The sequence below is a fragment of the Zonotrichia albicollis genome, chromosome 10, assembly GCF_047830755.1.
Source record: "Zonotrichia albicollis isolate bZonAlb1 chromosome 10, bZonAlb1.hap1, whole genome shotgun sequence".
Lineage (NCBI taxonomy): Eukaryota > Metazoa > Chordata > Aves > Passeriformes > Passerellidae > Zonotrichia > Zonotrichia albicollis.
The window spans coordinates 3,562,307-3,577,001 of record NC_133828.1 but is presented as its reverse complement, the minus strand read 5'-3'; the positions used below and the strand labels follow the sequence as shown (position 1 = coordinate 3,577,001).

Sequence of the window (14,695 nt, the reverse complement as noted above, 5' to 3'; positions counted from 1 at the left end):
TGTGACACTCAGGAGGGCTGGGCTCCAAACTCACCCAGATCCGGGACTTTTCATCAGGAATGCAGTGACAGGACAAGGAGTGCTGGGTTCGAAATGAAAGAGGAGAAATTGAGGTTGGATATATGGAAAAAACACTTCCATATGAGGGTGGGGAGTGTCCAAGGTGAGGTTGGATGGAACTTGGAGCAACCTGGTCCACTGGAAATGTCCCTGCCCATGGCAGAGTGTGGAACTGGATGATTTTAAAGGTCCATTCCAACCCAGACCATGCAAGTTTCCATAATTTCAGAAAGGAAGACTGAAATTTAAAAAAAAAAAAAAAAAGTTAAATTATTTAGAGAAACAGCAGGCAGATTTTTCTGTTGTTATGAAGAAAAAAAAAAAAATAAACACTTTAAACATTTCATGGGTTGCATTGAGAGACACATTCAGAATTGAATTCCTAACTAGCATAATTTTAATTCATTTTACAGTGGACCAGCTTGGTTATGATGCAATGAATTAAAACAGGTTGTCTGAGAGGAAAAATGGATGCAGTTTTGGTAAAGAGAGCATTTACAGGAGTGTTGGAATTCTTGAGCCTTATCAGGGCTGTTGCTCTAATATCTCTTGATTAACTGATCTTGAAACAGGCAAAACCTCACGGGTTCACGAGCTTAATGTTGAGGCACACTTCATCAGTTGTCCTGAGAAATGCAAAGATTTAAGAGGAAATCAGTTTTAGCCCCCATCCAAAATGTTGACACTGAATCAAACAGAGCATGAACTATATACACAGTTTTAATTAAAAGAAAAACTGACAAATTACTAGCATTCTAGTGTTCAGAAGATGGTTATCTGTTACAGAAATATGTTTTCTAATGCACACGCTCTCATACATGAAATAGTTTCTAGATTTATTTTATTATAATTGTAAACTATGGCACAAACACTTAATCTTACCTACTTAAAAAATGTAAAATGTTTTCCAGTTTCTTAGCAAGTCTCCCTCCTCCCTCTCACCCCTGATTCCCAAAGTGATGCATAGAAAAATTTAGTAGACAAGATGACCACTGGAAATATGTAGAAAAACTAAAAACTAAAAATAAAAATTCACCAGAAGGAAGTTGCTTACAGATTTTTTAACATAAAAAAGTTAATCTGAAATGACTACCAGCCTTCCAAAGATTAATTGTCAAATTAAGTAGGGAGACATTCAGTGGTCACTGGCTACCTGGGGGAATGAACTGTTAAATTGCTTAGCTCAGGGCACATAATTTACAAACAAATCAGCTCCTCTGCCTCTGTGGAAAGTCTGCATATTCCAGGCAAGGTGAAGGAGGTCCCATGAGGACCCAGCCACTGGTGGGAGCATCTGGAGTAAATAGTGTGTGTTTCCAAGGAGGTGAAAGCAAACTGGGGAGCAGAGCAAGTTGTTGCTCCATGGGGAATAATAACAATCAGTTTTCTCTCATTTCCTTTGGACTGTTAAAAAATTGGCTAAATATTTGGAGAGCCACTTTTCACATGGGCATGGAGTGGTGGGACAAATGGGAATGGTTTTAAACGGACAGAGGGCATGGTTGGATTAGATGTTAGAAAGGAACTGTTTGGTGGAGAGGCCCAGAGCAGCTGTGGCTGCCCCTGGATCCCTGGAAGTGCCCAAGGCCAGGTTGGACGGGGATGGGAGAAACCTGAGATGGTGGGAGGTGTCCCTGCCCATGGCAAAGGTGGGAACAGATGAGCTTTGAGGTCTCTTCCAACTCAAATCATTCTAAGATTTTCAGATCTTTTTATTTCTGAAAATCCAATGAAGATGGGGCAGTGCCACTCATAAAAATAGCCACAAACTCTGTGCATCCAACCAGTTAAACAGAAGTGACTCTTTCATTACATCCCAAACCTTTTCGACAAAATCAGCCCACTGGCAAGAGGGGAGAAGTGTTGGGAACCCTCTGCCAGGGCAGATCTGAACTCTGCTTTGTGCACAGCCAGGAGAGCTCTGGAGCACCCACGATTGAGGGACAACACTGATTTTAACAAAGACAAAGGGAATCCAGCACAGTGCTGCTCCTTCCCCATCATTCTTCATTCCATTGTTCAGTCTAGCAGGGCTGGCAAGGGGGTGTCACTGCATAGCTCCCTGTCCTCCAGAGCCACTCTGGAGCGTGGTGGAGGTCCATGAGAGGCTGTGGTGGCCCAGACAGTGTGATATCTGTCTGTGGTGAGGAGAACAGGCTGATCTGACAGCAGGAGCTGCTGCCAGTGCATGCTCATGGATGCTCCAAGGGTGATGGTGCTGGGACAGGGGTGATGTCTAAAACCTGAACCTCTTCCCAGTGCTGCTCTCACCACTTTGCAGAGCTCCATCCTCCACAGGTGTGCCAGCAACACTCTGGGAACCCAGAGCAGCCTCCCCAGAGCCTGCAGGGCCAGAATTGATCCCAGGGGTCACTCCTGGATTTTGCTGCTCATGGGCTCAGCGTGCAGCCCACAACATGAACATCAGGATGGGCTGGAGGCTGCTCCTGCTTGGCCACGCAGTGCATTTTTCTGGCCATTTTTAAAAGATTTTTTTGTGACCCTGGAGGGGCAGAAATTATTTCTGCCCTCCCTTTAAGAGCTATGCATCCCTGCTGTTAATCTACCCCATAAAAAAGCCTTAAATATATACTGTGAAAAATGTTATGCCTACTTAAGCAAGATAGTTGCCTGTAATAGTGCACCATAAAGCAATCTGAAATGTTTATTGTCTGTTCCTCAACTGCAGTTTTATTTCTTTTTAGCAGTTTTTGTATCTACAGGATTTTCTCCACTATGAAAGATTTAAAAGTTTTTCCTTTTCCCTGCAAGCAGAGTCATTATTTGGCCAACAGATCCTCCTGTCAGTGCAGACACAGAATTCTTTACAAAACTTCCAGTTTCCTAAACTTTTTCCAGTAAAATAAAACATTGTTTAAATCAATAGCAAGCCTTGATATGATAGGCTTTAGAGGGTAGCCTGACTTCCAAAGGAGCAGATAATGTTAAACAAGATGTCTTTTGTAAAGGCTTAAATAGGAAATCAGGAAAAGAAAAGAGAAAAAAAAATAAAAGGAAGAAAAAAAAAAAAAGCCAAGGTTAGGGGGTGGTAAAGATGTTGCTGCTGGATCTAACTCCAGAGACACAATGTGTATTTCATTGCCACGAATAAACTGTATCCAGGGAACGAGCAAATGAAAAAGTGAGGACAGGAGATATCTTATTTTTGTTGTTTGTTTCCAAAGAGTTTCCACCCCCACATAGGTCACTTGGAATTCATTTGTCTACATCCTGGACTGCACGTAGGGGAAAAAAGAAATGCCTGGGATCTGAGAAAGAGGAATGCGATAGGGCATGGGAATCTCAGCGTCACGGTGGCCACCAGAGCATAGCTTGGCTCCTCTTAAAACAAGCAAGCACCGTCGGACCTCTGCGAGAGCGGCAGAGCAGCCCTGCTATCAGGCTACCTATCAGAGCCTGGACGCCTGAGAAAAAGTGTGTGGGATTTCACCCGGAGCCTGGGGCGTTGCAGGGCTCTTGGAGCTGCTGCTTTCCTCTTGACATCCAGCGCTCCTCGGTGACCTCGGCAGCAATCCAGTGTGCTGTTACAGTTCATTTCAATAATTAAACAGTTCGGGGATGGCAGGGCTTTCTTGTTGTCAATAGAAAATCAGGGCTGCAGTTTGCTGCTTTTTTTTTTCCCCTCTCTCTCTTTCTCCCTTTCCCTCTGCTGAAATCCGAAGTGTTTGTTTTTAATTATATTAGCTAGAGACAATTAATTTCACAATCCGAACAAAAAAAACCCCCACGTTTTGCGAGAAGGACTGGCAACTGGTAAATGCAATTATTATTGTAGCACATTTTCAAAGGAAGAGATCCCAGCTCCAACAAAGTCATATGTATAAAATTTCAGTCATAGAGTATAGTCTCAAACAGCAGATTTACTCTGCAAGAGATGGGAGCTGCTCTCCCATCTGGAGCTGTGTTCTGTTCATGCCACGTGGACCCATTTGATACCAGCTCTGAAAAAAAACACCAGCCAGCAAAGCAGACCCCTGTCCATCATCTCCTCCAAGGAGCTGCCTGATGTGCTCCTTTAAGCTTTCCTGACGTAGGGATGATTAATACCAGCCCCTTTTTAAGCACAGCCTCTCAACAACAACCTAAAAATCCCCACTCTCTGTGCAAACGGCAGCATTTACATTTCTGCTGCCGGAGCAAAAAAAAATGAAAATAATTCAACTTTATGCCTCGCAAAAAATTTCCTACAATTAAAAAGCAATTTTTTTGAGGCGCTGGCTGTGCCCCTTTCATTGCCCATCTGGCTGCCTCCCAGCTGCTCCCTGGCTGGCTCCGTGCTCTGCCACCAGCGTGGCCCCTGTTCCCAGCGTTGGTCCTGCAGGATTGTGGGGCCGCAGTCTGGCCTCACTTACACTGATTTACTTTTATGGGATTCAGTCAAAACGCTACGGATTTATGCCGCCGAGGCAAGCAGCAAAATTTAACTCCTCGGGTCGGGAGTGCTGGTGGGGATTCAGGTCCTTAGGGAATGTTTTGTGCTGGCCCTGGTGACAGCCGTGCCAGTCTCTGCTGTCACACTCCCATTCCTGATTTACATGCCTCGCAGAGCTTTTACCTTTCCCCATTTCCTACCGGTGTCATTGACATAAGAATATTAAACCAAAATACACTGAGGCATCGCTCCCTTGGAAGCGGTGTCCGACATCCTCCTTCCCACTGAGCAGGGTTTCATTCCCCAGACAGCTGAATCCTTCCAGTGGGGTGGCTGCAGAGGGAAGATCCACAGAAAGGTTTTGACATAATCTGTGCCTAAATTGCAGACCTGGTGGATTATTTTAACTTGAGTCAGGAGTTGGTCTTTGCAGCCTGCATGGAGAAAGTTGGACATTGTGGATGGGGGAAGCACAGCTCTGGGAATCTAACCAGGAAAATATTTTTGTTCAATAGCTGAAGCACCCTGACAGATGAAAGACAATCCATTCCTTGGCATTGCAATGGATCCTCTCCTCAGGAACTGCCCTGGCTCCAAGAAGCACCTTCATTGTGTAAGTACCATCCCAGCCACAAACAAACCAGCTTCAATGTCTTGATTTTCTAGAGGGACCCTATGGAGCCCTTGTTTTAAACCAGTAAAAAGGAAACCTACATGGCTGGCTTAAATCCTTATTGAGGAAACCCAAGGAAGCAGAAGCTTGACTTCATAGACTCACATAATGGTTTGGGTTGGAAAGAACCCTAAATCTCATCTTGTCCCATCCTCCTGCCATGGCTGGGACAACTTCCACTAAAACAGGTTTCTCCAGGACCCGTCCAACCCAGCTGAGGTGTTGGTGGACAGCAGCTCCTGTGGGGTGTGGGTGGTGGTAACCTTTATTTCCACCCCCTTTTTGAGGCTGTCAAAACATTTTACATTAAAACAATCAGCAAAAAGCAGTCTATGGATTCCAAGGACCAAGTAACAGCTGTCAGAGGATTATTTTCTGTATTAAAGGTCTAAAGCAGGAGTTAAACACAAATCTGGCTTTAGGGCTGCAGGTGAGGCTCTCACCTTGGCCTTTGCAGTTCACACCTCCAAGCGTGACAAACCTCTCACCTCTTAATTTCTGGACTTGATGATCTTAGAGGTCTTTTCCAGCCTTAATGATTCTGTGACCCACCAATCCTCCGGGAACGAAGAGGTAAAAATATTCCCTGTGCATGTGAATTTGCAAAGCAGAGAAGCAGCAGCTAAAGGTGCAGCCACTTGTGGTGGAGCTGCTCTTGGTTTCCAGGAGAGCTCCCCAGATCCTTGCAGAGCCTTGCTGATCCTTGCCAGCATCATAGGGACCAGCCTTGCCCCTTTCCCTGTGTTTCTGGTCCCTCTGCTTGCTCTTTTTTTGGCGGGAGGAGAAAACCTTGCAAGGCTGAAATGAAATATTAAGCCTCATTCTTTCCAGGTAAGTGCATGCCAAATCTCGCAACGAGGTTGGCAGGCTCCCAAAGTTGCAAAATAATGAAGAAAACATTGAGTTTAGGACTCTGTGCCCATTTTAGCAGCATTCCTTGTAAGTGCAATTAAAGCTGCCACTGATTTGACCTCAGGAAACACAGCAAATACACACTGGAGTGCTGAAAAATCACCTTGAAAGGGGATTGAAGTATACCCACAATCTGGCTCTCAAAAAAGAACAAATAAATTCATTATTTAAAGGCCATTGGAGTTCTCATGTGCACATCCATGGTAGGTCAGGCCCAGCAGGATCTGAGGTGCCTGGATTAAAAGCAGTTTTCAGCAAGTCTTGGGGTAATGATGAGCTGATTTGGATGTGTTGTTTAGCACCTGTTGATGAAGATTTTGCCCACATCTGGACCACCGGGGAGGGCACCTTCCCACAGGGCAGATCCAAACCTTGACTGCAAGATGGGACAAGAAAACAGCATAGAGGTGCATAAAGGCAATTTAAGGACATTTGTGTCTTGCTGCCACCTGCCATTACCATTATTGATGAATACTGCTGTTGCAGGGAGAGGCCTCTCAGTGTGAAATCATTTTCTGTCGTCCTTGGGTCTCCACTATCCTATTTTTTGCAGAAGTTAATGACAGATGCAACTTTCCTGCCTCCAGAGGTAGTGAAAATAAAGCATAACATTACATTGTGTTATGAAATATGGAATTCTCACAATGTAAGCCTGTTCTAGCTATAATAGGCTGAAAACAAAGGTTTTGAGCTCTTATCCTCGAGGATATTGCACAGTAAGGTAAAAAGTCTCAGAGGAAGAGCTGAGATCCTTGGAGTCACTGTGGTGGCCTCACACAGACCTGTAGAAAACTGATTTCAATGATTTATTGTTCAAATTCGTTTCCACCTATAAGGCAAAGGAAGAAGCTTTGCTTTTCCCCATTAAATTTTTTAAATTTTTTTTTTAGTTAACAGCAGAAACACAGAAGCCCCTGGTGGTACCAGCAGCAACGTTGCTGCATCTGTGGGTGACACAGACTGCCCACAGTTTTTTTCCTGACACAGCTCTCTAATTCAGTTCAGAAGAATGACATGAGCTGCCTGAACATCTGTTAGAAACTGCAGCTGAGGAAAAAAAAAATAAAATTCTCCCTGGGACACGCCATGGAGCAGGAGAACTTGAACCTCGTGCCATTGGTTTCAGTGGCAGGGGCTCAGACCCACTGACCTCTGGTTGTCCCCTCAAAATAGACTGGGAAACCAGAATTTTATAGTTAGGTGGTTATTTCTTCTGGAGCCAGGAACTGCAATCCTAATGATATGATTACAGCACTGAAAAGTGATCTAAAGCAATAAAACAGAGGATATTTACCTTGAGGACAGTTGTGTTTTGTTATATATTTAAGAGAAATAACATGCTTGTCTAAGACACTTTTAACATGTGGGGTTTTTTTTGATTGGGGATTTTTTTTTCTTAATATATAAAGGTTTCCAAGCAGAGTGACTCATGAGAGCAACACTCCAATTCCTGTTTCATGAGCTGACTCTGTAGATGTGAGCAGAGCTGCTGGGAACACAGGACCTGCTGCAAAAATATTCCTACCTATTAACCAGCAACTTGAACTTTGTAGTGCTTCAGATTTATTCATATTTTTAGGGTTTTTTGTATGCTTCTGGTTGTGATAAATTTTTTTTGACAGTGAGCAGGAATTTATTATTGTTTGCTGATGGCTGGGCAAAGTATTCAGCAGGGGTAAGGATGAGACATGGAAATAAAATAAGATTGGGCAAGGATTTCTGATCAACAGGTGCCTCTGTCTGCTGCTGCACTCCATGTAATCACTTCTGAAAGCCTGGAAAGTTCTATCATGGGATAAGTGAGGTTTCCTGACTCCATTCCTGCAGTGAGGAGGCACCACAACCTCAGTTCTCCTTTGATTGAAGACTTTCTCCTATTTTGCATTGCAATATATGTGTGACTAATTCAAACCCACTGGCTTTTTCCTACTTTTTTCCTCTCCAGTTTTCCCTTTCACTGAAATAATGTTTGCTTCTCCCAGGCATTGACACTAATAAGTTCACTCACAGTGAACAGGTTTTCTTGGAGCTTCAGCTAAACTGAAGGTGTTGTCTTGGGTGGAATGAAATTTAAAACATTGGTGGAATGAAATTTAAAACATAAATCACAATTCATAAAGTTTTTCCTAATTTCCATATATCTCTGGTTTTTTTACTCCTGTCTAGACTTAGTAGATATATTTGAATTCTGGATTTAGCACCTGGCTAAATCCTACTAAAATCCTTCAAAAAGTTTCACCCCAGTTCATTTAACAAAATAAAAGCCAAGCACAACTAGGAACCATTAGAAAAACATAAAAAGCTCTGATTTATGCTGGATATCAGAGGAAATCATCTTATCCCCTCTGATATGCAATCTATGAATGCAGAATATTTCGGCTGACTCATGAGAGTCCCAGAATGGCACTAGATGTTGACAGATATATTAAGAAGAGCTAAGCAAATTTTTTTGTACCAACGCAGAGGCAGGGGAGATGTGTTCATTAGCTGTTGGTGAAATTACTGAAAGTGCTGCAATAAAGTTTGGTAAACTTTTTACCTTCCCTAATCACGGGCTTACCTGGGTCACAGGCATTAGTCATGGATATTCATTGCAAACTGCAAGCTCATAAAAGACAGCATATGGCAGCCCCGAATTTCTTGCTATATAAAGTTAAATTCACAGTAATAACATCTGTGCAGAATTTAGAGCCCCACCAATTAAAGCGAGGTCAACGTGCCGAGGCAGAGATTGATGGCATTCTGCAAATCTTAAGCGACAAGTTAAATAGGTATAAAATAAACAAACAACTTTATTTCTTATTAAAGAGCAGACGAGCGGGGTGAGAATGCTGAGTGCTCAGTAATGAGGGCCAAGAGGAGCAGGGCAATGCTGTGGGTTGGAACCCAACAGTGAGGGGTGCCCATGGAACAGGCTCTTGATGCCTTTTTCTTCCTGGTAAAACACAAATAACAAATAAATAACAAATAAAAGCAGGGCAGGACCCTGAAACCCCAACCTGTGAAACTCAGGCTAAAAAGCATTGAAGGAAGAAGAGGAAGGACATGAGGAGTGGCTGAGGTCACTTGGTCTGTTCAGCTGGAGAAGAGGAAAATCATCCTGGTCTACAACTTCTTCAGGAAGGGCAGGTAACACCTCAGTTCTGGGTATAGGAGGAGCACCTCCATCATATCTTAGGTTCTGGAATGTTTGTTTTTCTTAAATGGGTGATGTAAATTTTCTAAAGTGGTTTATGCCCTAATTTTTCAGTGAGTTTCAATTTTTCAATTTTTCCAGAAAGAAAGAGTTAAATTGCAAGCGATGACTAAAATCACCATAATTGCGCTGACCCAACCATGGAGATCTTCGACTCAGTTTGTCTGTTGTGTTGCACTTGAAATTTAGGAAGTCCTTGTCAATAAAAACAAAATACTGGAGAAAACTTCCTGTTTCAAAGGTGGAAATCATCCAAATTTGCAAGTAAAATTAAAAGGTTTTAAACCGAGATGAATTGAAAAAGATTAAATTATACCTTTACCTGAAGCTTGGGTGGATTCTGTCCTTTTAGTGCAGCATGACCTTCAGGTCATTTTCCAAAGGGATTCAGCTCAGACTTTCCCAATTCACGGCCAGGATTTTTGCTCATGGTTTTCCACATGAACGTCTGAAGCAACATTTCCAAGTCTACAGCAGGGTGAGGGGAATGGGAAGGAAGGGGAATGCATGCTTTGCTCAGCTGTGAAGCTGGAGACAAGGAAACTTGTGCTTGTTTGGGTTTTTTTCCCATGCAGTGAGAAAAACATGCAAATGAAGTGTGAAAGAGAAATTATTCTGCAAGCAGACAGGAGCAGCATCACTGGAAGAACAGGGCCACCAAGAGAATCCCAGATCCAGGGCACAACTGAGAGAAATCACAGAAAGCTGGGACTGACACCCCCTCATTGATGGGCAAAGGTGATATTTCAAAGGGAATAATCAATGAAAAATAAGCCTTTTTTTTTTTTAATTCTATGGAGATAATTTGGAATAGGATGGGTGAAGAAAGCTATTATAAAATTCAAAAAACCTGCTACATCACTATTTCTGAGCAGCCAAATCTTGCTCTTGTGTGTGTTCAACCTAAATCATCTACTCTTGATTTAGTCATAGAGTTTTCTGTTTCCAAAGCAGGAAAAAGGCTGAAATACCTTGTTGGAAGGAGAAGCTGGGCAAGGGAAACATGTTCTGCTGACCAAAAAATGAAACCATGTGTGAACAAAGGAAATGCTGTACTGGTTATCTTTAAATCGATGTATTTATCAGCACTATTTTTTTACCAAGGGTTTTCCTGGCAAGCTCTTTGTTATCATAAAGGATATCACGGCTGGCAACTCTTTGTGGTGGTCATTCACTAAAAATGAGAATTTAGTCTCTTCTGGCACTGTATCAATCTCCTCTAGAGCCTTATGTATAAACTAACTCTGAATATTGACTCAAAATTTGGAACAGTGAGCGCATTTCTTAGCTTAGAGATGAGCCTGATCTCTTTTTCCTTCTGTAAAGAATAATAATGTCTTACTTAGAAGAACCTGTAATGTTTCTGGCCTGCACTCAGTGTCTTGTACAGCTGAACCACTGGGTTTTGTTAAGCAAGGAGAGAGACTTTTCTTAGCTTGGGAGTCATCCAGGGAAAAATAGGTATGGGATGGAAGTATGCAGGAAAGGCAATAGGTGATGATGTTCTTTAGGCTGCACTTCCCAGCCAAGGTTGTATCGTGTTTCTTGGATACCAAGGAACTTGGAACTGGGCAGTTATCTGATGGATTTACAGCTTGGAAACGTTTCACCTCAGAAAACCCCGGTGTGCCAAAATCCAGGAGTTTAAAGGAAGTGTCTTTGTTTCCAGAAGGATTCTGCTGGACGTGGGTGAGCTCAGCCCGTGGAACTCAGGTGATGCTCAGATCCCCAGGGCATGGCCCCAAATCCTGCCAGGACTGGAGCAGCCTCCTCTCTGAGAACATTCTGCCTACAGGGCTCCTCCTTTTACCCATCCCTGCAGCAATTTTGGTGGCAGAATTGCCCCAGGTCCAAGCAACAAGGTAGATCTGGAAGCTCTTGAGTAATTTAGGACACAACCAATGTCCCTTGTTGGTTGGGAACAATGGGGACAGTCCCCATTGTTCTTGAACAGTTCAGCCCCAAAAAGGGGCTTGCAGTGCTCAGCTCTTGCTCTATTTTGTTTCTAAACAGGGATTTTCAGCCTTTGATGTTTTGGGAGAAGTCTTCAAAAAAATTATCAGTTTTGATTCGCAATAAAAAAAACCCTCAAACCAAACCCACCCTAGCAACTTTCAAATTGGAACAACCACAAAAAAAAGGAATTTCAGCCAGCTACAGATGTAATTTATGGGAATTTGCATATTTATGTTCAGTAAAGAGACCACAAGGTTTGGAAAGGTAGAGGTGTTGCCTGTTTGTGTGCAGAAAACAGCAGTTTCATTGATTTCTTTCCCTTGTGATGCAGTTTCCATGTGAGTTACTGGTGGCACCTAAAATAAAAAGGTGTTTCAGCGGATGGTGAAGCCTGTGCTATGTTTGTTTGCTGGGTATTAATTAGTTAATTCTCATAAGCATGTTGTTTTAGGGGAGACAGTGTTTGCCAAGGTGGTGCTGAACCAGCAAATCCTAACGATAAAGTTCTAAATCTGAAAATTTCATATGAAAATGTTCATTATGACTCAATTTTGATTTTTATTTTTTCAAAGGTATCTGTATTGAGCCATATACCAGGAGCTGAGAGGAGCCTGGCCAGCACCACACATGATCAGAAATAGAAATCCTGAGCTCAGCCAGGAGTGATGGAAGAGTTTTGGCTGGATGGTGCACAAAAAGCTTTGTGCAGTCACAGGTTGGTGGTGGGAAAGTTTGCCAAAGCAAAAATAATAACCCCCTTCAAAAGTGCTCTCATGGTTATGCTGGGGATCTGGTTGGTTTTTGCTCTTTCTTTTTTATTTCTGAAAAAGAAAAAAGCATTGAAGGCTTTCCAGGCTATTATTAATAACGATTATAACATAATAATTCTATATGCAATTTTATGCATAATTTAATATACAGTGTAGTTTATACATGCACAATATTATTTTATACATGCCCAATACTATTTCATACGTACATAGATGTAATCATGTCACAGTGCCCTGTTCAGGAGAGGCATTCCTGGCTTCCAAATTCCTCAAAATGAGCTCAACCTGTGTGGCCTTGAGCAGAAAGGCAGACAGGCATATTTTTTTTATTGCTGATTCCAACTCTCATAAATTCTTAACTTGCTTAGAATTCGCCAGATTAAATGAAAAGTTACTGTAATTAGGGATTTATTAAAACATGAATCCTTGACCCAATAGAATATAATAAGTCATTTGTTTCAAATAAGGCCTCTTTAATTGTTCCATCATTGGCCTGAGCAGCCCGTGCAGTGCAGAGTCACGTGTGTTCTCCAAATCCACTTGCAAAAAGCTCTGTGAAATTTTTGATCCCCACACCACTCCATAGGCAGAAGCCCCTAAAACAAAAATATGTCATTTTAATTAAAAATTCAAGTGCTGAAAGCCCTCACTATTCTGCACTACAAAGCAAAGTGAAAATGCTCTTTCTATGCAAAAGGTTCTATTTTAACTTTTTTGTGAAGAACCGCCCTTCTCTGTGTCTTCAAAACCAATAGTTATTGATTTACAATCTTATAAAAGCAGACTGTAAAATCCTCTACCCTGGAACTATAAATAGATATTTTTAAAATATATGAAAATTGCTCCCAAATCAGGTCTATATAAGGCACTAATCAGCAGAGAGCCATTTTGCAGGGGAATACAAACTGCAGGAAATAATTCCCATTGAAAATGCAAAGAAATCTGAGACTACACACAAACAATGCAGCCAGAATTAAGGAATTACCCATTCCTCCTCCCCATCTTTGAAATAAGCCTCCTCTTTTTCTTTAATTGGTTGGCTGTAGATGGCATATTGCTATATTTGGGTCCTGTTTCCCTGTATAAGAATAGTCCTACAAGGAATTCCCAGTAAAACAGCGTTGCAGTTCTACAGTATATTATAAAAAAATACCATTGGAAAGTGTTATCCAATGGGCAGATGTTAACTTAAAGTGCACATTGTTTGGAAAAGGAGTTAATTAACAAGTTATTAATTGGATAGAAAGTCTGAAACTGTTGTACTTCTAGCAAATACATAATTTTCTTCAAGTATTATTAAAGCGTTTTTGTTGTACCTATTAAAGATTCTTGTCTCTAAGTTAATTTCATTATGCTAATAAGCTATCATCGTTACAGAACCTAAGCTTTGATCCATGTTAATTGTCGTGATCTTCAAAGACAAAGTCACCACTTACTTTAAATGAATTTTACATCTTTTTAAAGAATCACACGGAAATTAGGGGAAGTAATTAATTTTTTATTATGTGTCTCAATATTTTTAAGGGAGGAAGTCAATGGTATTGGCTAGAATTCATTTTAACATTTAACTAGGGAAAACAGCATGAGGCAAAAAAACGTTCAGATGCAAAAGATTAAAGAAAATTTGAAACTGGGACCTAATTTGTCTTGATAAACTTTGGTGTTTAATATGCTTCTTTTGTTCTCAGTGTGAAACTGCAGGGTTTTGATTTGTAAAAACTTTTTGAAGAATTAATTCTTTCTAATTTTTATTCCTTTCTTTTCTTTCCTTGTACTCGGAGACAGTGGAGTTGACCTTCAAACCATAACACTTTTAAATATCTGTGAATATACAAGGTTAAATCTATTAGTGGTCTGAGATTAGCTGTTCTGCACTTGCAAAGTGTGTACCTTCTGCAGCAAATTTTATCTCCTGGTGAATGATAACGAGCTTACATCCACCCTACAAGTTTTCAACAAATAATGGGATATGTGTTGTAAGTGATCTATTCCTCTTTCCTTTAAGTGTTGGTTATTTTAACCCTTTGATGTTGCACAAAGCTCAGTTCTGAGCCTGTGGGGCATTTTTCTTGTTGAGATCAGGACCTAAATGTTTGCTTTGTCATCACTGATGGGATTGAAAATTGGCAGTTCTGCTTTAGCTTTTTCAGACCTATTTTGCAAAAAAAAGTGGAAATAAGAATATAAAGGAAATATGTGCAAGAAGAGAAAAGTAACAAAAGTGGAAAGGTTGTGCTGTGTTTTCCTGACAGGATTCACTATTTAAAGCCCTGCTCTCTGTCGTATTTGCACAGTACAAGCATCCTGTTGCACTAGAAGTGAGAAGTTAAAAGGCAGCAGACAAAAGTAATTTAAGGATGGCAGCAGCAATTGAAAGAACAGCCAGATTTACCCTCTTCCTCCTCCCTGGTTAGCAGCACATAAGTGTTGGAAATGCAAGAAACCCTCAAGTTTGAGCTGAACCTCAGATTTCTGCAGCAGACAGGTGGTGAGATCAGCACCAGGATTTTCCAACATTAATGCTGAACTCATTTAGGCTAACACCAGGCTTGAGTGACCCTCATCTGGATTTAACCTCTGCCCTGTCAATCCAGACATACTTTCAGATCTCAACATCAGTTTTGCATTTTTTTATTTTATTTTTTTTTTTAGCATAGCTGACTTTAATCATTAAGCAGCTTTCATAACTGGAGCATATACATGTGCTGCTCAGTGCTCTTTGGTTTGTAATCTCA

The 14,695-nt window shown here is 41.4% G+C and overlaps 1 long non-coding RNA gene across 2 annotated transcripts in view; it reads left to right on the top strand.

The window, feature by feature from the left end:
• The first annotated feature begins 3,775 nt into the window (after positions 1–3,775).
• Positions 3,776–14,695, top strand: part of LOC113459813 (uncharacterized) — a 32,281-nt gene continuing 21,361 nt past the window's right edge. Inside the window, exons 1-4 of one of the 2 annotated variants that reach the window (XR_012581871.1) lie at positions 3,776–5,066; positions 9,810–9,972; positions 11,763–11,905; positions 13,742–13,936. This is a non-coding gene — a long non-coding RNA (uncharacterized LOC113459813). The remainder of the gene's footprint in view (positions 5,067–9,809; positions 9,973–11,762; positions 11,906–13,741; positions 13,937–14,695) is intronic. The other variant, XR_012581872.1, reaches the window with a different exon arrangement.